At 37.8% G+C, this 26,430-nt stretch overlaps 1 protein-coding gene across 2 annotated transcripts in view; it reads left to right on the top strand.

Moving 5' to 3' along the window:
- The window catches only part of LOC133608846 (semaphorin-4B-like), a 173,494-nt gene that overhangs the window by 27,161 nt on the left and 119,903 nt on the right, over positions 1 to 26,430 (top strand). The window contains exons 2-3 of one of the 2 annotated variants that reach the window (XM_061964431.2): positions 10,401 to 10,490; positions 16,605 to 16,749. The gene's annotated coding sequence lies outside the window, so the exon portion shown is untranslated. Of the gene's footprint in view, positions 1 to 10,158; positions 10,491 to 16,604; positions 16,750 to 26,430 lie in introns of those variants that run through there. The other variant, XM_061964430.2, reaches the window with a different exon arrangement.

A 26,430-nucleotide genomic window follows, 5' to 3' on the forward strand; every position in this document is an offset into this window, starting at 1 on the left:
CAGGAAATACAGACAAACAGAGGAAAAACTAAAACATAACCAAACTGTCAGGGACAAGCCTGACAATCACAAGCTTGTGTTCCTATTTTTACGTTATCTGCTGTTTCCTCGCTTCCTTGCACCCTGTAAATTTATTGTAGATCATAAATCATGCATCTCACCTAAAAAGTAGATAGCTGAGAATATAATCCGACAAGTTGGGACACATTGACAGCCTTTTAGGACCTGGAACTGGCGAGGACGACACGAAAAGCGTGTGTTCCACCCAAAAAAATCCATCAGTCAGCATGTCTTTCATAATGATTGTGAACAATAGGCAAAATTCCCAAAAAAGTGTTGTTCCCCTTTAAAATTGGCTGTAGAGGATCTGACAAAAAAGAAGCAGATGGAGAGAGAGAAGGGATATGTATGTATGTGTGTGTGTGCTGAAAGTGAGGAGTGCCTTCTCTGCTGTGAAAAAGGTCTGCTTTGGCATAATTTTCCAGAAAAGTCCGGTGTCATCACAATTAAAACCTGAAGCCTGCTTCATCGATTCTTCCATACTTGTGACTGCCATTAATGTATTCCTCGCAAATAGTCTTTTTTTTTTAACTCCACAGTGATTCCGTCCTTTCCTCACTAGTCTGCTGTCTTTTTGGAACTCATTGAGTTAGCAAAATGGACAAAACCTGTCAAAAAGCAAAAAAGCACAGACAAGGTACACATGCTAAAGTGCTGAGAAGTGACATAGAAGGCTTGAAGTGCACAGAAAGACTGTGCCCTGCTTTTTGCCTGCAGGTGGGACGCAAAATGAATGAATGACTAAAGCGTTCGTACGCAAACACATGGTTCGCACACAGAGGCATATTCGGCTCGATGTAAAAGTTCGTAAATCGAAAAATTTGCAAACACAGGGGTTCGTAAATCAAGGTTCCACTATACATACAACAACGTAAAGAGCAGGGCAGGACACAAACCTTAGCAACTCTAGCATAGCTTTGGAAGCTAACATTATACTCTTATTTTAACAGCAACATCATGCCAGTTAGCGTATAGAAAACAAAATGATCAAACTTACAGCTCCCAAGTCTGTTGCTCACTGATGGATAGAAACCAGTAGGGTTGCGTGATACAGACAATATACGATATAAAATTGGCCAAAACTAAAGCTTTACTGTCATATCTTGATAATACGTGTTGATGACACATTTGAGCTTTGTCCCGCAAATTTGACAGTGACAAGCAAACCACCATGTCCTTAACGCAAAGTAGCGACATGAAATTATTACATATGGCACCTTTAACTACTTGGTATTAGATTGATAGCAACATTTGTAGCATACTTGCCAACCCTCCCGGATTTTCCGGGAGACTCCCGAAATTCAGCGCCTCTCCCGAAAACCTCCCGAGACAAATTTTCTCCCGAAAATGTCCCGAAATTCAGGCGGAGCTGGAGGCCACGCCCCCTCCAGCTCCATGCGGACCTGAGTGACGTGTTGACAGCCTGTTCTCACGTCCACTTTCCCACAATATAAACAGCTAATGACCGAGGGCGAGTTCTTGGTTTCTTATGTGGGTTTATTGCTAGGCAGTTTCATTAACGTCCTCCCAGCGCGGTAACAACACACAACAACAGCAGTCAAGTTTTCGTCTACCGTAAAGCAGTTGGTCTGCCGTAAACAGCAATGTTGTGACACTTTTAAACAGGACAATACTGCCATCTACTGTACATGCATATGTGACCCACCCATAATGTGTCACATTTTTGTGTTGATTTATTTAGTTTATTTTGTGGTTTGAATTCGTTTTTGGAGCTGTCATTACACATTTATCAGTATTCACATTGGTCAGTAGGGGGCAGTAGGGCGTTTCTTCCCAATTGAATGCTATCACCTGCAGACCGGAAGTGTCTTGTCATTCTGATGAGCGCGACCAGTCTGTGAACAATTGAAACGTCCTGTGTGCTTTTTCCTTCTGTATAACAGGTTAGTTTTGGTGAATCAACTCACTGAATAATATCCATGTGATCTTTATAAGTTTAAGTACACATTCTGATGGTGGAGCCTAACTCTAAAGTGTTTGTGAGTTGTAGTTTGTATTTGTGAATGAATCCAGTGCACAGCTGCAGTAATCAATACAAAATGGCGACGTGAGTACGCAATGTTTATATAGGAACTTCTGATCCTAATTCAGACTCCCAAATTAGAGCTCCCGTTTTCTTATTGATTTTATAATGTATATTTGTATAACGTGTGTGTTCTGAAATAGTGACAGAGAATAGAACAAGGATGGACAATTCAACCCTTAACTCAACAATGAGTAGATGAGTATTATGTGTGTATATGTGTAAATAAATGAACACTGAAATTCAAGTATTTATTTTATTTATTTATATATATATATATATATATATATATATATATATATATATATATATATATATAGCTAGAGTTCACTGAAAGTCAAGTATTTCTTATATATATATCTTAACCACGCCCCCAACCACACCCCCCACCTCCCGAAATCGGAGGTCTCAAGGTTGGCAAGTATGATTTGTAGTATCACCCGAAATGAATGTAAAATATCCAAACAGAAGAATAAGTGATTATTACATTTTAACAGAAGTGTAGATAGAACATGTTAAAACAGAAAGTAATCAGATATTAACAGAAAATTATCGAGTAAATTAACAATCCATTTTCAACCACTTGTCCCTCATAATTTTGACAAAATAATGGAATGAGAAATGACAAAAATATGTTACTGCATATGTCAGCAGCTAAATTAGGAGCCTTTGTTTGCTTACTACTAAAAGACAATAGAGAAACTGGAAATTGTGATGTATCATGTTGTATGCATGCATGTTCAAAATAAACTCAAACTCAATCTCAAGTTGTCTAGTATGTTCACTATTTTATTTAAGGCCAACATTTTTCTTTGGTTGCAACAACAAACGTATGTTTAATGTATCATAAGATTTTATGTTAAAATAAAGCCAGTAATAACATTTTTTGTGGTCCCCTTTATTTTGAAAAGTATCAACAAGCATCTAAAACATTTTGGTACCAACCCTGTTTGCTTTGTTTTCACTTTATCGAACTGTGCATGCAAGTGACGTCGAGGCCACATTGGGGCCACATTGGGGCCACATTGGGGTCTGTTTGCATTTATACTGGACTCTCATTAAGATCACATTTTACTTGTAAACTAAATAGTCAACTGGAAAAAAATCAGATTTAGAAAAAATCTGATTTGGTTCACTTTGGCCTGGAGTGTAAACTTAATCCATGACACCACGGCAAATCAAAACTTTGAAAGCAACAGTTTGAGTGCCTCTTCTCTCAAAAGTAGGACAGAACAATGAGGGAGATGATAGATTTTTCTCTCATCACCAGGCTCAGGTGACACATTACTGTTAGAACATCAATAAAAAGTCAAATTTGCTCAATAGGAGAACAATCCTACGAGCCACAATTCCTTATAAGGTGTGGGTCATGTCTCACCACTCACTTTCAACCATTCAGAGGGTCTCTAGTGTTTGTTTTCAAAGCTGATGGGGGTCAGGATGATAAGGACGATAATATTCCAGTCATTTCATTATTATCTCACTAGTTATTTGTGTGTCATTGCCAACAAAACAAAATGTTCCACACAACCTCGGTCACAGTCAAGGATGTCTGTGTGAGACAAGTCCTTATTTGTCGCTCTTTCTCTCTTAACGTCAGGAAGAAGCGTCTGTCTATCTCGAGACTTCACTGATAATCCAGTCAAGACCGATTAGTATGTGAGGATTTTCTGTCATTCCAAACCAAGTTAAGAATGAAACTCTGTATAAAAAAACAGGCTGTGATGAGTTAACCCAAAGGATAAACTTAATAAAAGCGACTATTAACACAATGTAGGAAAGTACCCACTCAGTGTGAACATTGTGTAGCAACAAGAAGTGCTTTCCACTCTGCAGTTATCAGCTTAACATCTGGTTTGCTCTTAATAGTGAGGTCAGGACATTGATGAATTATACTTCCGCTGAGCAAGAACCATGAGCATTCTAAGTGGCCGAGGCCGGAAGTGACTCTTAAAAGGTTTGGTTCATTGTTTCTACAAATATGGCCAACAAGGTTAGAAATGTACTTACTGCACTGCAAAAAAGGAATTAGAAGCAAGATTCATGTATTTTTGACAAGCTCGCTAATTTGTCGTACCAGGCACTTTCCACGTTAGACTAATTGGCTTATTTAAAAGGGAAACTTTCTTTTTAGAATTTTGCCCACCATTAACACATACCGGTACATTTTTCATTTTTAATGCTTTTTAAATAGCAAATAAATGCGATCAAAAGTCCGCTTACAATGCAGATTTTGGGAGTTGCTCTATTCTGCCAACAAAGTCTTTAAAAAAACATCCGCACACCTCCATTACAGTTGTATATACCTGCTGTAGGTATATATGTAATGTAGTAACAGGCACATTTATAAGGAGATGTAATATTTTTGTATTTAGCTTATTTTAAGCATAAGCGGAACATTCATTTCAAAAGTGCATCACGATTTACGCTTTTTTCTTCGACAACATCATTGATTATAACTCCCTGCAGACTTCATGGGAGCCAACAAACATAATAAAACATCACTTACTGTGCAATGGCTGCTTTCATTAGGATGCCTAATGCGAGGATATTCATATATTCTCCTTAAGATGTAGATTGACCATAATCCTCGCAAAGAAAAAGGGGGTGGAACCAAGCCTCTTTTTGTTTTTTCCCCGCATTTCCCGCATCTAAATTGGCTGTCAAAGTGGCCCAACTTGTGGGAATAGGTCCTCATCCTTTTACTATCAAGGTGAGAAGCATGATTTATGATCTACAATTAAATCTCACCAGCACCGAGGCAAGGAAGCAGCTCACCAGCCGGTAATGTCAACATAAGTACACAAGCTAGTTGCTATAAAAAGTTTGTCTGTGTTAGCGCTTATAATAACGTCACTAATACTTGGTTAATAAGTCAAGAAATGTAAATGGAGTATTGTTGGCGGTTTTTGGATGGTTGTTTATTTGGTTTTATGGGCGGACCTCCCATTGGCTCAGCTGTAAGCAGACTTTTATTTACATTTATTTACGAGTTAGAATGCAATAAAAAATCCATCCGTTGCCATGTCCTTCATAATGATTGTGAACAATAGGCAAAATTCCCCAAAAGTTCCCCTTTAAGTAATATGTTCAGTACACACACCATGTTGAGCCGGATTCATAGTTTCCCATGAAGAATAGTCTGAACTAGACGAGTCAACTTATATGAGAGAGACTTATAGACGCAAACCAGCATGTGCCGTCAAACGACTTCTGCCCAAGTGAGTCACAGTTGCTCTTCCTGTCACTCACACCCAGCAGTAAACTTAAGAGATGCAGCCGTGCCAAAAAAAGCCACTGTAAAAGATTAAAGTGTTTCAAAGGTTGTGGACAGGTTAGCAAACGGAGTTACATTATGATGCTAATTTTAAAGGGGACCAATTATGCAAAACCACGTTTTTTACCTTTTGGTACAGGTTTTTGTGTATTTGGGATCCCCATATGTCTCAAAAATGTTAAATCAAACCCTGGAGACATAGTGGACCTATTTATAAAACAATCTTGCTTTCCTTCATACTTCCTCCAAGCGAGAATTTTTTTTTTTTTTATTGGCCCAATTTGTGACGTTTTTCCATAAATGGTAGAGATTTACCCGAAGAGCTTTGTGCGTGTCCGCCATTGTAGTCCGACGCTGTAGTCAATAAAGCTCCTTCTTTTTCTCTATCATCTTGTTGTGGGGCAGACTGGTTCGTACATGCACATGCATCCTCGGCTGTTGCCATTTCTAATACAATGTAGTGTATAGTTTGAACTTATATCTGTTAGTAGACTCGCTATGGAAATGCTAAAAGCTACAAGATGCATAACGGGGTGATGACGCTGTCAAAGTAGAGCCACGCTAATATGATCGCCCAAAAAACAACGCATACTGAAGAGATGGTCAGTGAGCGGCTCAAGGATGGTCTTTGAACCATCTATGCAAAATGTTGACCAGTGAACCACAATTACATGTTATGTAGACCACAAGGAAGTGTTTTAAATGTAATAAAAAATTATAATATGATCCCTTTAAGATAACACTGTTCAAAGCAGCTTTTTATTTTATTATTCGTTTTAGATTTTTGTCTTTAAATGTAGTTTTCAAAATAAATAAAAAACACAAGTCTTGAGAAATTCTGGGTTGTCTTATATTCAGCTGTCTGTAAAAAAGATTAATCTGCCAAAAGAAGAAGAAAAGTTTGGCGTCACTGGTTTGCTTGTTGGATAAATTGCTAAAATCCGAAAACCAGACAACCAAGACTTCTTTTAAAATGGAGAAATACCATCTTATATTCGGGTCAGGGTTAGGGTTACTCACTCAGATTGGAGTGAGTACCTATTGAAGATAAGTAGAATTGTCCAACAGAGAAAATGTGTAAACTGTCAAAACATTTAAATATTTAGCGATCCTGAATTAGTCAAAATTTTAACAAAAACAAATATTGTTTTGGGAACATCTATGGTTTTCTTATTTTCAGTTGTTTAAAAATATACAAATTATTCTGCCAAAAGAAGAAGAAAAGTTTGGCGGCACTTTTTTGGGGGGTTTTATGTAACAATCGCTAGAACTCGAATACAAGACGGTTGAGACAGTTTTTTAATAAAAAAAACAAAAAACATTTATATTAAGGTCAGCTCCGTATAGCTCGGATTTGAGTACATGCTGAAGATAAGAAGAATGGTCTAACATAGGAAACGAGTAAACTATTAAAATATAAAAAATAAATATATATCGTAAACATAGCTTCGGTCATCATTTTAAACAAAAGCAAATATTATTGTGATAATTGCAAAAAGGAACTTGGTATTATCTGCTGTATTGTTGATACCACAGACAGTATAGTGATATTATATAATGCACTTACTTTTCACTTTGCTTTGACTCACTTCCTCATTTAAGCACCAGCTTGAAGTATAGTAGGCCAGAAGGATAAAAAAGGCTCGATACTTTAGTTTGTCTTATTACTTTGATTCTTTTTAAATTCATACATTTCTTCTTTAAACATACTGTAGAATAGTCAAATATATAATTATTATGCATTGAAAGGCTTTGCAAACCAGACATGCCAGGAGGTTTAGATAAGCTATTTGAAACTGTGTTGAAAAACAAACAAAGAGTAAGCTCTTGTCTTTTTAACACATTAGCAAACAAAACATCTTCATTGACTTATTTTGTGCTTTTTGCTGCTAATGGTCCCTCTGGGGAGGTGAAGGTGGTTAAAAAAAAAAACAAGCACGTGGGCCTTTTTCTCTTGATATCCCCGGGCGTATCCTCCAGCTGCTTGGAGGCGAGCACAGAAGTCGCCGTTGTGTCCCCAAAGGCAGCGAGAGAGGCCTGACTGGCCGTAAGGTTGCCAAGGCAACAGGGAACAGTGTAGGCATGGTGGTGAAAGAGAGACGAAGGGTGGGGCCTGGATGGGCTGACAGACATCACTGCAGACACCAGGGGACACCTTTATGCATGAAGACACACACACATACATATATATATATATATATATATATATATATATATATATATATATATATATATATATATATATATATATATATATATATATATGTATATGTATATGTGTGTGTGTGTGTGTGTGTGTGTGTGTGTATATATATATATATATATATATATATATATATATATATATACATTTTGTTAAGCAAATTGAATTAAACTATTAATACAGCTGGTTAGGCGATGTCTTAAATTGAAGGACACAATGTTAAGGAATGCAGCTCAAGGACTTGAGAGTATTTTATACTCGGGTCATTCAATTTATTTTGGTTATATGAAATGTATTCATTAAAAGTCTGGAGCTACACTTGTGAGAAATTATTCACAAGGATTGAATTAAACTTGCAGTGCAATTTATGCTCTACAATAGATGATGAAATGGCTTTTTTTTTTTGCTTTTGTAATACAGTGCTCTCTATTAGGTTCAGTTTCAGTTTGTTTATTTCGAACATGCATACAGTACAATGTAACGCATCACATATTTTCAGTTGTTTCATTACAGCACGTCCGAAAAGGAGTAGGAAGAAGCAGAGCTTATTTAATCCTACCCCTTTTCATACCATAGCAATTTTATCCCATTTCCTTATTCTCTGTTTGTAACAGAACAGTGAATAAATGAATAATATACCATAGTAAGTAAACAAATATTAAATACCTAAATAATCATTATCTCAAAATAAAAAAAAAAGGTTCAAGATCCATCTTCTTCCGTTTATCCGAGGTCGGGTCACGGGGGCAGCAGCCTAAGCATGGTAGCCCAGACTTTCCTCTCCCCAGCCACTTTGTCCAGCTGTTCCCGGGGGATCCTGAGGCGTTCCCAGGCCAGCCTGGAGACATAGTCTCCCCAACGTGTCCTGGGTCTTCCCCGTGGCCTCCTACCGGTCGGACGTGCCCTAAACACCTCCCTAGGGAGGCGTTCGGGTAGTATCCTGACTAGATGCCCGAACCACTTCATCTGGCTCCTCTCGATGTGGAGGAGCAGCGGCTTTACTTTGAGCTCCCCCCGGATGGCAGAGCTTCTCACCCTATCTCTAAGGGAGAGCCCCGCCACCCGGCGGAGGAAACTCATTTCGGCCGCTTGTACCCGTGATCTTGTCCTTTCGGTCATAACCCAAAGCTCACGACCATAAGTGAGGATGGGAACGTAGATCGACCGGTAAATTGAGAGCTTTGCCTTCCGGCTCAGCTCCTTCTTCACCACAACGGATCGATACAGCGTCCGCATTACTGAAGACGCCGCACAGATCCGCCTGTCGATCTCACGATGCACTCTTCCCTCACTCGTGAACAAGACTCCGACGTACTTGAACTCCTCCACCTGGGGCAGGGTCTCCTCCCCAACCCGGAGATGGCACTCCACCCTTTTCCGGGCGGGACCCATGGACTCGGACTTGGAGTTGCTGATTCTCATCCCAGTCGCTTCACACTCGGCTGCGAACCGATCCAGTGAGAGCTGAAGATCCTGGCCAGATGGAGCCATCAGGACCACATCATCTGCAAAAAGCAGAAACCTAATCCTGCAGCCACCAAACCGGATCCCCTCAACGCCTTGACTGCGCCTAGAAATTCTGTCCATAAAAGTTATGAACAGAATCGGTGACAAAGGGCAGCCTTGGCGGAGTCCAACCCTCACTGGAAACGTGTCCGACTTACTGCTGGCAATGCGGACCAAGCTCTGACACTGATCGTACAGGGAGCGGACCGCCACAATCAGACAGTCCGATACTCTATACTCTCTGAGCACTCCCCACAGGACTTCCCTAGGGACACGGTCGAATGCCTTCTCCAAGTCCGCAAAGGTTCAAGATGTTCATCATAATTGTTCTTCTTTGTACTTTGTGAACACTTGTAGTTTGAACAGTCTCTTAAACTGAATCATATTGGTGCTTTGTTTGATTTCTTTGCTTAATCAATTCCATAATTGATTTACACATACGAATATGTTAAACGTTTTAAGTGTTGTACGCGCATACAAATGTTTTAAATTACATTTTCCTTTAAGGTTGTATTTCTCTTCTTTTGTTGAGAAGAATTGTTGTAAATTCTTGGGTAGCAGGTTATAGTTTACTTTGTACATCATTTTAGCTGTTTGCAAATGCGCCAAATCGTTGAATTTCAATATTTGTGATTCAATAAATAAAGGGTTTGTATGTTCTCTATATCCAACATTATATATTATTGTAATTGATATTTTTTGTAAACACTTAGTGAATGAAGCGCACATTTGTAGTTGTTTCCCCATATTTCTACACAATAACTCAGATATGGTAACACTAGCGACAAGTAAAGAATATGAAGTGATTTTGGAACATATTTTGCTTTATTCAGTATTGACGTTTTTCTTGCTACTTTATGTTGTATATTTTTTACATGAGGTTTCCAGTTTCACTTTATCATCTATTATTACACCCAAAAATGGGTTTTCTTTTACCCTATCAATGTCTACTCTGTCTATCTGTATTTGTGTTTGACTTTCTCTTCTACTGTTACCAAATGACATTATTTTAGTTTTACTGAGATTCAAAGATTGTCTGTTTTTGTCAAACCATCTTTTTAATTTGTTCATTTCTTCTGTTATTATTCGTATTAACTTTTGTGTGTTAACTTTTGTCCCTCTCGGGCTCGCGGGGGGTGCTGGAGCCTATCTCAGCTGCATTCGGGAGGAAGGTGGTGTACACCCTGGACAAGCCGCCACCTCATCACAGAGCCAACACAGATAGACAGACAACATTCACACTCACATTCACACACTAGGGCCAATTTAGTGTTACCAAACAACTTATCCCCAGGTGCATGTCTTTGGAGGTGGGAGGAAGCCGGAGTACCCGAAGGGAACATGCAAACTCCACACAGAAAGACCTCGATCCCGGTGATCAAACCCAGGACCTTCATATGGTGAGGCACTTGCACTAACCGCTAAACCACCGTGCTGACCTTGTATTAATTTATACATATACATTTAATAATCTTAATCTAATATAATAGGTTATGGTATTTTTTCAAGTTATTTATTTTTGTTTATTTCTAGATTTAAAAAGTTAAGTTTATTTATTATTTATATACATTTTTTTTAATGTTTATTCAAGTTTTTTTCTGTTCTTTTTGTCATTTTTTTTCTACCATTACCCTTAAGAGCCCACATGTATATTCAAGTTTTTTTCTGTTCCTTTGTCATTTTTTTTCTACCAGTAGTTAGCTGTCATTCATTACCTTCTAGTGCCCCGTTCTTGTCAGAGAGCATGCTGCTAATTGCAGAAATGGCTGCTCGCATCATACTTTGCCTTGGCAGAGGTCTGCTTGCTTGTTATTCCATTTTTAAAATGTTGTTCTACAAAGTTCAATCACCTCCACTGTTATTTTCCTCCAGCTGTTGTCCGTCTGCATTTCCTTCCATCTCTATGATCTCATCTCTTGGCTATCATCCGAGACTACGACATCTCCAAAGTTCTTGGAAATGTCTCCTTTAACGTCCCAAAGCATTAGTGACAAAATACACTTGGCCGTCCTTAACCACTTTGCTCCTAATTACCCAGCAAGCCTTGTTGAAAAGTGGCGCCTTCCCAGCACGGCTTTGTTTTGACGCAGCTTCACTGCAACCTGAAAAAAATCAGGAAGATAAACAGCCACAATGTGGTGTTTATGTTTGGATTTCAGGATTTGGATGCTATCATATGTGCACACATGCAAGGGCGCTACCCCAAACTAGGACGACATGATATGTTTTTGAGCTCGCCATATTGCACCATGCGCCCCTACATCCATCTGGCTAGAAACTGCTGCATATAGACATTTATGCCACCACAATAAATAGGCACCTGTCAGGAATGATAGACTAGGGAAAGCCTGAATTATTAATTTTCATTAACACACATTCGATTTGTTTAGGCCAGAAAATGCAAACCAATCGATCGAATAGAAACAGGAAAAGGAAGTGAAAAATATAGAGGACAATCTTTAACGCACTGATCAAAGTCTTTACCTTCCAGATGTTACCTTTGCATAGACACACACAGGGGAACAAATCACTTTGTATTTGAAATATGATGGATGAAGCATGCCTAGTCAGCACTTCTTAAAGACATTCTTTATTCCGCCGCCAAAATATACAGCTATACATAAAAAGGACAGCAAGAGTCATTAGTTGAGGAGGGTATGTGAGTTCAACAATTCACTTCTTTTATAAAATAGCTTTTGGTGGTGCTTTTGTCAGCATATTCTTATTTGTATACTATTGCTTTGACTTTCTAACTACCATACAGGAAGTAGAGTTGCAATAGTTATAATGTCAAACTATTAACTGTACAAGCAGTGTTTTGATTAGCATTTTTGATGGCCTTACAAGTGTAAAAAGAAGTTAAACACTGTGTTAATACAAAAAGTTAATACTTAACTTACTTAACTTATTTTCATGTTAGATGATAAAACAGAACCGCATCTTGTATCGCATTTTGAACATTCTTAATTGTCAATGAAGTGTAAAAAGAAGTTTACCACTATTAATAAAAAAGTTAATACTTTACTTACCTAACTTACTGTTATGTCAAATGAAGAAATAGATTTGAATCTTGTAAGTGTAAAAGGAAGTTAGCTACCAATGTTGTTAAATGTTAAAAATAATAAAATATTCTGTTTGAACGTTAATGTCAAATAACGAAATATAGCTACCCCATGTACAGTATCTCATTAAAAAAAAAAAAAAAACATTCTCCATTGTTATACAAGTTTAAAAATAAAACATAGAAAATGAATGTATTGGTGAATGATGAAGAGATTCTTAAGAAACATACAAGTGTAAAAAAAGGCCTCAATATATACAGTATATATGTTTTTTTAGGTTGTGCTTATGGTTTGGTTATGGAAATAGTTTACTTTAAGGATCCATATAGTGTAACCCAATGTTGAAATGTGATTATAAATATTGATACCACTGTGATTAAAATCCCTCATTTTAACACTGGGTTCCATATACAGTTACAATATGGTACATTGTCTCATTTATCAATGAGGTTCAAGGTGTTTCTACGGATTCTTCTTTCTTGTATTTTGTAAACACATTGAGTTTCAAACTTTCTTGAACTTCATCATATTAGCACATTGTTTGGCTTATTCCATAATTTAATTCCCCATACTAATATACTAAACTTAGGTTTTAAGTGTTGAACGTGCATACAAATGTTTTACGTTGCATTTCCCTAAGATTATATTTCTAATTCTTGTTGAGAAGAATTGTTCTACTTTCTTGGGTAGCAGGTGATAGTTAGCTTTGTTCATCGTTTTAGCCGTTTTCAAATACACCAAATCATTGAATTTCAATATTAATGATTCAGCAAGTAAAGGGTTTGAGTGTTCTCTATATCCAACATTATGTATTACTCGAACTGACCTCTTTTGTAACACGGTTAGTGAATGACGTGTACTTTTGTAGTTATGTATCCATATTTCTACACAATAACTCAGATATGGTAACACGAGTGAACAGTAGAGAAAATGGAGTGATTTTTGGCCCAAAACATAATTGGCTTTATTCATAATTTATATGTATTTTGTTTTCGGCCTTATGTTGTATATTTTACCCTAGATTTCCAGTTCATTTTATCGTCAATTATTACACCAAAAAGTGTGTTTTTTTTAACTCTGTCTAGTCTGTGTATTTGTATTTGTGTTTGACTTTCTCTTCTACTTTTAGTGGATAACATTATTTTAGTTTTACTGAGATTCAAATATTTGTAGTTTTTTTGTCAAACCAGCTCTTTAATTTGTTAATTTCTTCTGTAATTATTTGTGTTAGCTTCTGTGTGTTTCCCCCTGAGCAAAACACAGTTGTGTCATCTTCAAATAGTACTAACTTTAAAGGGGTCATATCATGATTTTTTTTCTACATTTAAAAACACAAATGAGAAGAACATTTTTATTTTTTGCACCTTTTTAAAACGGTTTGTTTATATACAAATGAACCTGCCACCGCCTGGCAGAAATGTTTTATAGTTTCTTAGCTTTCATGCTTTTGTTTTGCACTATAGACATTGGTAACCACCACGAGCCATCTGTTTTGAGTGACGTTCACCACAACACAACATCCCAGATGATGTAGCGAGATCAGAGGCTCACCGTGTTTTATTGTCGGCGCTAAGAAAGGAGGCAATGCTGGTGGACGAAAGAGTTGAGTGAAGCCCGACTAAGTACAGGTTGACACTGTAAACTGGTTAAAATGAAAACTCCTACCGAGTCTGCTTTACTATTCTATATTATGTAAATAATTTAGCTGCAAAGCCTCTTTGAGTTGTAAACAATGCAAGCTCGAGGCTATAAACTAAGCTGCGAGCTACATCGGGAACGTAATAACGGATTGTATAACTTACTTGTCCATTGCCAAACACAGTACACACTGAGCCAACTAAAACTAGTTTTTAGGAAAATCATTCTTTATTTTGCAAGAAGAAGGTGACGCTTTTTTCTTATAGTAGAAGGCTAATCTAGCTACACAACAACATGCGCTAACATTATTCACACATTTCTAACTTACTGTTACTACTTATCGAATCAATGTCTCCTCTATTGCCATAAATAGTAGTCACCGAGCCCGCCATTCTTGCAAAATCCATCTTTATGCCGGCGCAGGTTTCTGAAGCAGGACTTTTCGAAGTGCATTGCACACAATAAAAGAGACTTCTTCTGAGTTGAAGGTACATTGCCACGAATCGTAAAAGTTAAAAGTAAGGCACTTTCTTACTTCAGATGAGGCTGCAAGTTTGTGTAGTGACTTGTGCTGGTTAAAGCAAACAAAGAACAGAGCATTTTCCTTCATTGGGTTTCATCGTTGTCGTGACGTTGTAGAACAGCTGGTTTTACATACATTTAAATAGGCTGACTCACGAAAGGATTTTGGGGAAATGTCTACCATATATGACTGACATCACTGACGTCACTCTTCAACAAAATGTTAGACTTCAACAAATTTCCTAACAGACTGTTTGGAGCAAGTTGCAGAGAAGGCAAGATTATTTTATAAATATCTCTGCAATGCCTCCACGGTTTAATTTAACATTTTCAAGACCCCAAATACACATAAGCAGGTACCATCAAGTAAAAACAGTTGGTTTTGCTTAATAGGGCCCCCTTAAGTCCTTTGTAAATTTACAGATTTATACAGACATTGAACAATGTGGGTCCCAGTATTGATCCCTGGAGTATGCCCCAAGATATATTTAGCACTGTAGACGTATGTTCGCCTACAAAAGGATACTTTATTTTGTAGCTTCTTGCCCAGTTTAAGACCAACCCTCTGTTGCCATTCCTTTTCTAAATTGTAATTAAGATATTATGATTAATTGTGCCAAATGCTTTTGTTAAGTCCATAAACACTGCAGCTGCACACTGTTTACCATCTATTGCAGTGTTTTTAAACCTTTTTTGAGCCAAGGCGCATTTTTTTCATTGAAAAAATCCGGAGGCACACCACTAGCAGAAATCATTAAAAAACAAAACTCAGTTGACAGTAAAAAGTCGCAATTTTTGGATATGACTTTAAACCATAACCAACCATGCTTCACTATAGCTCTTATTGTCTAAAAGTAGGTCTACTGTCACGACCTGTCACATCATGCCGTGACTTATTTTGAGTTTTTTGGTTGAGCTCCTGTGCATAGTGTTTTAGTTCTTGTCTTGCGCTCCTATTTTGGTGGCTTTTCCTGTTTTTTGGTATTTTCCTGTTGCAGTTTCAGGTCTTCCTTTGAGTGCTATTCCCCGCACCTGCTTTGTTTTAGCAATCAAGAATATTTCAGTTGTTGTTATCCAGCATTCTGTTTTTGTTTACTTTGTCGCCAGTTCAGTTTTAGTTTCTTTCTGCATAGCCATCCCTAAGCTTTAATGCCTTTTCTTAGCGGCACTCACCTTTTGTTTATTTTTGGTTTAAGCATTAGATACATTTTTACCTGCACGCTGCCTCCCGCTGTCGTCTGCATATTGTGATCACGACAAACCATGTTCCCGACATCTACAAAGCAATTAGCTACCAGCTTCCACCTACTGATATTGAGGAGAATAACATGGTTACTCTGCCGAGCTCTAGACAGCACCGACACTCAACAACGGCACATTATTTGCGAATTATAATTACTGGTTTGCAAAAAATATCTTTAACCCAAATAAGTGAAACTACAAAATCTCCCACGGCACACCAGACTGTATCTGGCACAGTGGTTGAAAAACACTGATCTATTGCATTGGTAATTTCCTATGTTATTTCGATTAATGCCATTAATGTTAAAGTGTTGGCTCTGTATCTGTATTGGTTGTCCGCGAGTGTTTCACTTTTATTTATTTATTTGACCAATACTTATGCATGTAACAGATCCTAATCTTGCGACGTGCTGTACAGTCAGTAATACATTTTTCTGTTACATCCACTTGAGCCTTGCTGGAGGTCTGCCCTCTTCCAAACTGTTGCAATCCTGTTTAAAAACTTGATATGTCTACATCTACATTCTGACCTTCCTTCAAGGCCTGCCAGTGTCTCGCTATTTAACGTTTTTGCTGAGGGAGAAGTGAGAGCGAAAGAGACATCCTTATCACTATGTTTTCTGCACGGCTGCTATCTTCTTTGGTGTCAAACGGCAACAGGCGGGGCAGAATCGCTGCTCGGGATGACCCTGAGCTGTCATTGTCTTTAGCCAGTCGCTGTTCCTTTTAGGATAAACTCTTAGCACCTGTAATGTCAGCAAATGCCTGTCCACGCTGGCAGTGGAGCCATCAGAGGATTGGAAAAAGGGACATTTTGCCGCCATGTTCTCACCGCTTATTTACACGTTAAATGATGCGGCTAAATAACAGCATGCAGGTGTGCACATGTTTAATCGCTCTGCAAAAAATGGAAATATACAGTGCTGGAAACACAAGGACACACACTTTCCCCCACCCCCTGCAGAACCCTCGCCCATGATGTAATGCTATCAGACCCCTCCTCTGCCGTGTCTCACACACCCTCTCGCCTCTTTCTATTGGTGGTTCCAGTCTGCATCTGCTGGATCAGCTCTACACACACACGTTACACACCGGTAGGAAGAGGAATCGAGGGAAGAGGAGGAGGAGGAGGAGGAGGGGGATTCCTTCACCACTGCAGCCTCCTCTCACACCACCTGGCTCCTGTCGCCGCACGGTGAGTCCCTCCTTTTTTGATATATGACAGCAGGCGGCCGGCGTGGCTCACAATGAGACAAAAGGATGCTTTATTTTGTGCGTTAATAGGCATGGCGTGAAGGGCTCACTTACTACACAGATAGCATCACATTCCCTGTGTGTGTGTGTGTGTGTGTGTGTGTGTGTGTGTGTGTGTGTGTGTGTGTGTGTGTGTGTGTGTGTGTGCATTTAAGGAGTTGTCGTTTAAGTGTGTGTCATGTTAAAGATGTTATCGGTCACCTTGTTGGTGCTAAGATGCTGATGCTGCGTGAAGTTCCTGATGAGGAGAGTGATGTTGTAGTTTGCTCTGACTCTGAGTGCCAGCTGCACAATGAGGATGTATTGAAGCTGACACTGTCATTATTATGTGTGACAAACCAAAGGGTGTGTGACAAATGTGTGTGTGTGTGTGTGTTAGGACACTTGCATGGCTTCTGCTTCTCTGCAAAGGGTCAGTGCCTCCAATGAACATGGTATTTATGCCATCATGACATCAGCATTTCCATCCCAAAATGAGCTGAAATTAGCGGTATTGTTTTATTTTAAATGTTACCTCTTTTACGAATTGGCACTAAAAGCATCTATCTCCGAACAGTAATATTTTCTTTAATGACCATTGCATTCGAATCTCAAAGTATTTGTATTGAGTTTGGATTATTTAAATTAAAAAAAATAGTAGATAAATACATTTTTTTAAATCATAGGCTCCAGCGCCCCCCGCGTCCCCAAAGGGAATAAGCGGTAGAAAATGGATGGATGGATATATTTTTTGATTATTTTTATTTGTATGCATTTTTTTACTTAATTGTTTTAATGCAATTTGAGCAACTTTTCACAATCAAATGAAAGACATGTATCTCCAGGTATTTTACTATTACAAAAACCATTAATTTTATCATGGCCTCAAATTTTGTGTTATTTTTGTTTTCATTTTATCGAGCACATTGTCACTCTGCTGCAAAAAGCATTAACCTCCAAATATTAATTTTACTATTTTATTTACATAACTATATATATATATATATATATATATATATATATATATATATATATATATATATATATATATATATATATATGGGCTCCAGCTAACTTGTAAGATTTTATATTTTTATTTTATTTTTTCATTTATACATTTTTTTCACAATTTTATTCCCCCTCTTATTTATTTATTTATTTATTATCATTTATGTTTTTATTTGTATTCAGCAAATTATTACTAAATAATAAAACAAACGTGTACGTCCAAACTTTTGGGAGCACTTTTACTTTGTTTTTCATTAGAAAAACAACAAAAATAGTATGTTTTGTGTTAAAAGAAAACCCACAAACATTGGAGATAAATGCTTTCATTGGACAGTGATCAAATTGTAATTTATGCACCAATGGGGCGGTATGTGTGCCTTTTACATGCTGTATGTAAAATGTTAATACTTAATACATAACCTTGCATCTTGAATGTTGAAACTCTAGTAACTAATTCATTCAGATGTTAGTACATTTTTTTTATTTAACATACTGTCTTCATTAACCACTGTTTTATCTTCATATAAAATAACAGGCTAAAACTAGAAATAACGTATTTCAAAGTAATAGTATCTTGCTCCATGGCAAACAAATCATGGGAGGTGTCCTGGCTGGTCAGCCAACATGAAAGACCTATATATACTGACTTAATTTATTGCTTTTTCACTTCCATATACCGTAAAAGGCATTTTTAAAATGATGCATTTTAAAGTAATAGCAAGAAAGGTTAATTTACAATACAATATTAAAGTGGTCACTGACATTGTAAAAAAACAAAAAAGTATAATTCGTATACTGACTTTATTCACTGCTTTTTATCTCCATATAAAGTGATAGTATGATAAGGGAAAAAATAAATTTTTAAGTAAGAGTAAGAAAAGTTATCTTGCTCCATGGCATGTTATGTGTACAGGAGGAAGGAGACGGCACAGACAGCAGGGACGTCGTTTTTTAGCTCAAGGTTTATTTATATACATAAACAATATATATAAATACAAAATGAAGTGTGTAATTAATCCAAAATGTGTGTGTGTGTGTGTGTGTGTGTGTGTGTGTGTGTGTGTGTGTGTGTGTGTGTGTGTGTGTGTGTGTGTGTGTGTGTGTGTGTGTGTGTGTGTGTGTGTGTGTGTGTGTGTGTGTGTGTGTGTGACTATGTGTTGGGATTAACTGAAGCGTGTGTTACCCGGAAATGTTGAGCGAGAGGTGTGGAAGTCCAAGGGAGGCAAGACAAGCTCGGAGGTCTGTGAGACAGGCAGGAAGTCGGGGGCAATAGCGAGGCGTCAAAGTCTGTGTCCTGGCGGGAGGTCGAGATCCAAGAGGCAGCCAGGGAAGCATAGGGAATACAGGGAGACAAGACACACTCCTGGTGACGCGGGAACGGAGGTCTGCTGCTGGGAGGCGACAAGGAGGACACGAGACAAAATGAACACGGCAGGGGAGAAAACACAGAGAGAAAGAACGCATAGAGCTTGACAGGTTTGGCTTACTGTACAGGACAGGGAGCTACGTTCTGGCCCGGAACGCAGGTCTGCACTGGCTTAAGAAGCCCAGGAAGCTCATCAGCGACAGGTGTGATGAGTGCTGATTGATTGCAGCTGTGCACAGGCGCAGCCTCTGCAGGAGTGGCGTGTGCAGGTGCGCTCTCGTAGGTGCGCTCAGCAGAGCGTACAGATGAATGTGCATTGGAATGCCCCCGGGCCGTGACATGGCAAACATAACGTAAAAGGGTGTCCTGGCTGGTCCACCAATTTTAAACACCCATTTTAATCACATAGTTAGTAGCTTCTCTTACTGCTTTTCATCTCCATATACAGTAACAGCCTACAAAGGGACAAGCGGTAGAAAATGGGAGACTGGCTTGTCCACCAATGTTCAAGACCGATATAAATCACATACTGACTTCATTTACTGCATTTCCATCTCCAGAAACAGCCTACAAATAAAACATGACATTTTAATGTAATCGAAAATGTATCTTGCTCCAATGCAAACAAATTATAAGGGGTGTCCTGGCTGGTTCACTAATTTTAAAGACCATTATAATTCACATACTGACTTAATGTACTTCTCTTTCATCTGCATATACAGTACCAGACAGCAAATAGTAAAACACATTTTAAAGTATTGGTATGAAAATGTATCTTTCTCCATGGTTAACACAACATGAGAGGTGTACTGGCTGGTCCACCTATATTAAAGACCTTTGTAATTCACATACTGACCTAATTTACTGCATTTTCATCTCCATATACAAATAAAAAATACATAAACTAATTGTAGGAGAAGTTATCCTACTCCGTGAGACGTGTCCTGGTTGGTCCACCAATGTCAAAGACTTAAAAATGACATACTGACTTCATTTACTTCTTTTTCATCTCCATATACAGTAACAGCCTACAAATAGTACAATGCATTTTACATTGTATTGACATTTTTAATAGTAAATGTTTTTTCCTCCATGGCTAACACAAACTGCATGTTTTTCATCACCACATGCAGTAACAACCTGTAAATAAATAAAAATAAAGAAAAGTCAGAAAAGTTATCTTGCTCCATGGCAAACAAAACATCAAACTGTCTCCAACATTAAAGACCCTTATAGTTCACATACTGACCTAATGTACTGCTTTTCATCACCATATACAATAACAACCTGCAAATAATAATTTAAAAAAACATTTTAAAGTAACAGAAAGAAAAGTTATCTTGCTCTATGTTGAATATATTATAAAAAAGTGTGTCCTGGCTGGTCTAACAACATTAATGACCCTTATAGTTCACATACTGACCTAATGTACTGCTTTTCATCTCCATATACAGTAACAACCTGCAGATAATTAAAAAAATCATTTTAAAAGTAACAGTAAGAAAAGGTATATTGCTCTACGGCAAACATATAAAACTGTGTCCTGGCTGGTCCACCAACATTAAAGACCCTTAAAATTCACATACTGACTTAATTTACTGCTTTGCATCACCATATACAGTAACAACCTGATACGTAAAAAAAACATTTTAAAGTAACAGTAAGAAAAGTTATCTTGCTTCATGGCGATTGTAACAAAAAAGAGTGTCTTGGATGGTCCACCAACACTAAAGACCCTTATAGTTCACATACTGACTTAATTTACTGCTTTTTTCCTCCATATACAGTGCCAACATGCAAATAGTAAAATGCATGTTAAAGTAATAGTATGAAAATGCATCTTCCTCCATGGTTAACACAACATGAGAGGTGTACTGGCTGGTCCACCAACATTAAAGACCCTTAAAAGTCACATACTGACTTAATTTACTACTTTGCATCACCATATACAGTATCAACCTGCAAATAAGAAATACAACATTTTAAAGTAACAGTAAGAAAAGTTATCTTGCTCCATGGCGATTATAACATCGGATTTGTTCGTAGGTAAGAACAAAATCTACGAGTGCTCCAAAGCACTCTTAGGGTGGCCTATTTGTTCTTAAGTGTTACACGTTCCCTTACTTCTATTGTCTAATGTTAAATTAATATACATATATATATATATATACATATATATATATATGCATATATATATATATATATATATATATATATATATATATATATATATATATATATATATATATATATATATATATACACACATATATGTGTGTGTATGTATGTATGTATGTATGTATACATATATATATATATATATATATATATATATACACACATATATGTGTGTGTATGTATGTATGTATGTATGTATATATATATATATATATATATATATATATATATATAGATAGATAGATAGATAGATAGATAGATAGATAGATAGATAGATAGATAGATATAGAGAGAGAGAGAAATATATCTATCTATAATTGTGTAAATTAGTTGTCTTCTAATGTACACAATTATAGATAGATAGATAGATACATAGATATAGATAAGACAGACAGACAGACATATAGCAAAATTAGCAATATATAGACATTTCAAAATACCGTGTGCGTGCAAGCGCGCACGCACAGGCACGCACGCCCGCACGCTGCAAGATGCCGCAGATCGTGCCCTGGGGAGAGAGCGCATATTTCACCACCATGTCGACCTATTTGCCCGAAGTGACGAATATTTATTTGAACGCTTTAGGCTACCTCAGCAGTCCCCCCTTTCTTAAACTTATGTTTTGACATTATGTATTTCCCCTGCGGGATAATACAAATTTCTCTTCTGTAATCTGTTTTGTGTTTTCTACGTGTGTCTGATGTTCGGCTTTTCCGCCGGTATTGTGCCCTTATATGGGGAATTAAGGGCGTTTACCTATGCAAATTACGGAATGAAGGGTGTTTACATATGCATGTTGGGGAAATAACGGCGTGTTTATATGGAAATTATGATAGACACGCACACGCTAACCATTTGGCATTCAGCAACTTAAGAACAGCAGGTGGGAACAATTTGGGCGTTTAAGAACACGTCATGAATTTGAATGGATTCCTCTTAGGAAATCACTTAGGATGAAAGATAAAAGGAAAAGTTAGGAACTTATTGCTGAATGGGGCCCACTGTTCTCATTTTCTAAGCAGTTGCTTTAAAGTCAAACCCTTACATACTGCCGCTTTAAGAAACACGTCCATCATTTCCAGCAGATATGAAGTAAACGTGTGAGAACCACATCATTCTTTTTTTCTCCAGGCTAGCTAATCAGCATGTTGCTCCTCAATTACCCAGCAAACAAATTAGTTTGGCTGCGCCTTTCAACTCACTCATGATTGTCAGTGATTGCAACCTTCATCATCATCATCGTCACATAGACTGACACCAAACACGCTGTCACTGCACACTTCTTTATTCTTCACACAGAGCCTAATATGCTAATACGTATGCGTTATTAACGGCTAATTAGCACATTAAGGAACACTTCCTGCAGGCTGTTTAGCTAAGACATGCTCTCTGTAGGCATTTACACGCCACGTACAGTACAGTACAGTAATTAGGCTGCAGCTACAAACTCACAAACAGGAAGAAAGCAAGGCCATTGGTCAACGTGTGGGCACCTCACTGATTGGGAGTCTTGATTATTACATGCGATTAGGTACACGGCGTCTCCATGGTGACCTTTCAAAGTAGCAGCAAGACGTGATACTGCTGCCGCTTCAGGTCCCCTCTGACATGCAGTCTGTGAAGTATGGAAAGTATGAAGAAGAGCGTCTGAGCAGCTGCGGAAACAATCATTGAACTTCGCTGCTTGTTCAATTGTACTGGAAAGTCTTGACTCGTGTAGACATGCTCCCACATGAATTTTTTTTATATTCATGGGTTCAGCTCTCTTGGTGGCTTTATGCCACCAATATGGAGACACAAGTTCCACATATGTGGCCAGATGAGGCCCAAAAGTGTCCACCCTGGAATAAAACCACTAGGTTTCTCGTTTTGACTCGGTTAGTGAAAGTCTGAGGAAGACTGCGTGAAAATTAAAGTTAAAGTTAAAGTACCAATGATTGTCACACTAGGTGTGGTGAAATGTGTCCTCTGCATTTGACCCATCCCCTTGTTCACCCCCTGGGAAGTGAGGGGAGCAGTGAGCAGCACTGGTAATCATTTTTGGTGATTTAACCCCCAATTCCAACCCTTGATGCTGAGTGCCAAGCAGGGAGGTAATGGGTCCCATTTTTATAGTCTTTGGTATGACTCGGCTGGGGTTTGAACTCACGACCTACCGATCTCAGTGCAGACACTCTAACCACAATGCCACTGAGCATGTATTTGTCTATGGAATGTCTTCCATAAGGTCACTCAAAATCAACCAGCACCAAATGTGCCCGCAACAAAAAAATTGCATTCTTGCTTTGATAGGAATAGCAATTGGAACCTTGAAAAAATGTGAAAACAATGTTTGAACTCAGTTACCACTGACACATGGCGAAAGCTTCTTCAAACCACTGGTGTCAGCTGTATTTTTATGAACAAGAAAAAGATCAATAGGTTTCTTTTCTTTTTTTTTAATGTTTGTCAACGAGTGTGTTGTGTCAGAGGAACGGCAAGAGAACTTTCGAATGTCCAGCTTTGATACTACTTAGCGAAAAACTTTGTCCATTTGTCGAAGGGAGTGAAAAACTTTGTCCATTTGTCGAAGCGGAGACAACGAGAATGCGGGCTCCCGTGGACGAGGGAAGACTAGGAAAAATAGCGAATACATTTGGACTGGCAAAGCAGACTATCAGTTACTGTCCGCAGTGTATGTCGAGTGATTACTTAACGTCTTAGTTTTGTAACTATTGTGAAGCCATATTGCGGCTGTCAAGTACGACCGCCAATTTCAGTGTCCTGTTGTTGGTTGTGGTAAAATGTTCTTTATCACATTGTTTACTTTCACACGTCCATTAAAGATATGATTCATGTATGTATGTATATATGCACATATTTTTCGCGCATGCGTACTAGGAGGAAGGGGTGGGGGTCTTAAACGGTGGCATTGTGTGTGTGTGTGGACAAGGATAAGGTTAAATGGGATATACCCTGTATAACTTTAGCCGGCTTAGTGTAGAAGGGGCCTGAATGTTTGTTGTCTGTTTGGACCTCCGTCAATCCATCCATCCATTTTCTACCGCTTGTCCCTCGGGGGTGCTGGAGCCTATCTCAGCTGCATTCGGGCGGAAGGCGGGGTACACCCTGGACAAATCGCCACCTCATCACAGGGCCAACACAGATAGACAGACAACATTCACACATTCACACACTAGGGCCAATTTTAGTGTTGCCAATCAACATATCCTAATATCAGTTAATATCTGCTAATATTCAAAATCAATAGGGTTTTTGCATTAACTCAAGTCCTTTGGTTTTGGGCGTGGCCAGCTTGTGTTAGACACTATACAAATGAATAGCATACCTGCCTTTACATAATACTGTATCACTACTACTACTAACCGGGTCACTGCTTCCATATTTGACCCTAGGTTGTCTTAGGCATCTTGTGTTGGTTTTATGCAAAATCAATAGAGCCGGTAGGAAACTGAAATGTGACATTTTGGGGTCATTGCTCACATTTTGACCGCAGCTGGCTGTGCTGAATACCGTTCAAAATTAATAGGTTTCTTGCTCTGATATTTTAGTGACGTTTGAACATGTCAGGTAAACAAACAATCATACGTTCACTGGTGTCGTGTCACCATGCACAAATGCCAGAAAAAAAAACATATTTTCCATTTCATTAAATATTTTTTTATTATTTATATTTTCATTTATATTCATTCAGCAAATTGTTACTTTGTAATAAAAAAACACGTGTCTCAAATTTTGGGAGAGTTTTTATCTTTTTATTCATAAAAACTACAAAAGAAAATGCCCTGCAAACTTTGTGAATACAAACCTTTTATTGAAAAAAAATTAGGAGGATTCTTGCTTTAGTAGAAATAATTATAGCATAATTAAGTAATTTTAAATATGGGTTACAAGATTGAAAATAATCATGTACTTTTTGACCTCGGTTGCCTCAGCCATTTTGGGTCAAGTGTCCGTTAAAATCAATAGGGTTCTTGCTTTAACTTGAATAACAGTATTGAGTTATTGGCTGCTAAAAATATGACAGTGCTTGGCCTCGACGCGTACAACCATCTTGGGTCAGGTTTCCTTTAAAATCAATAGGGTTCTTGCATTGGCCGAAATAGTTATAGGATTTTTCAGTAAGTTTTTAAAGATGGATTACAGGACTGAAAAGGAATTGTTTAGATATTTGACCTCGGCTACCGCAACTATCTTGGGTCATGTTTCCTTCAAAATGTATAGGATTCTTGCTTTGGCAGAAATAATAGTAGCATAATTAATTACGTTTAAAGATAGGTAAAAGACTGTAGAGGAACACAGTGAGATATTCAACCTCAACTACCTCAGCCATCTTTGGTCAGGTTTCCTTCAAAATCAATAGGGTTCTTGATTTAACTTGAAACACAGTATACCTCCTCAGTGAGTTTGACTATTAGCTGCTAAAATACGACAATGTTTGACCTTGGCTCGTGCAACCATATTGAGTCAAGTTTCCTTCTAAATCAATAGGGTTCCTGCTTTAGAAGAAATTACATAGCACAATTCAGTAAGTTTAAAGATGGGTTACAGGACTAAAAAAAGCAATATTTACTGTTTAGATATTTAACCTCAGCTACCTCAGACATCTTGAGTCAGGTTTCTTTCAAAATCAATAGGATTTATGCGTTGGCAGAAATTATATAGCATAACTTAGTAAGTTTAAAGATGGGTTACAAGACTGAAAGGGAACATGTAATATTTAGATGATTGACCTCAGCTACCTCAACTACGTTGTGTCATGTTTCCTTCAAAATTAATAGGGATCTTGCTTTGGCAGAAAAAATTGTACCTAATTGTACATAATTCATTACGTTTAAAGATAGGTAAAAAAAATAAAAAATAAAAAATAGTAGAGCAACACGTTGAGATATTTGACCTCAACTACCTCAACCATCTTTGGTCAAGTTTCCTTCAAAATCAATAGGGTTCTTGATTCAACTCAGTGCTTCTCAAATATCCCAGAGGAAGAAAAAAATATTTTGCGAACCTCACACTCTTCACCATGACTATACATATTATAATTTATCTATGCAATTGTTATAACTATACCTCTGCATACAATTGTAAGCT

This window comes from Nerophis lumbriciformis, linkage group LG06 (genome assembly GCF_033978685.3).
Source record: "Nerophis lumbriciformis linkage group LG06, RoL_Nlum_v2.1, whole genome shotgun sequence".
In the NCBI taxonomy this organism is placed as follows: Eukaryota; Metazoa; Chordata; class Actinopteri; order Syngnathiformes; family Syngnathidae; genus Nerophis; species Nerophis lumbriciformis.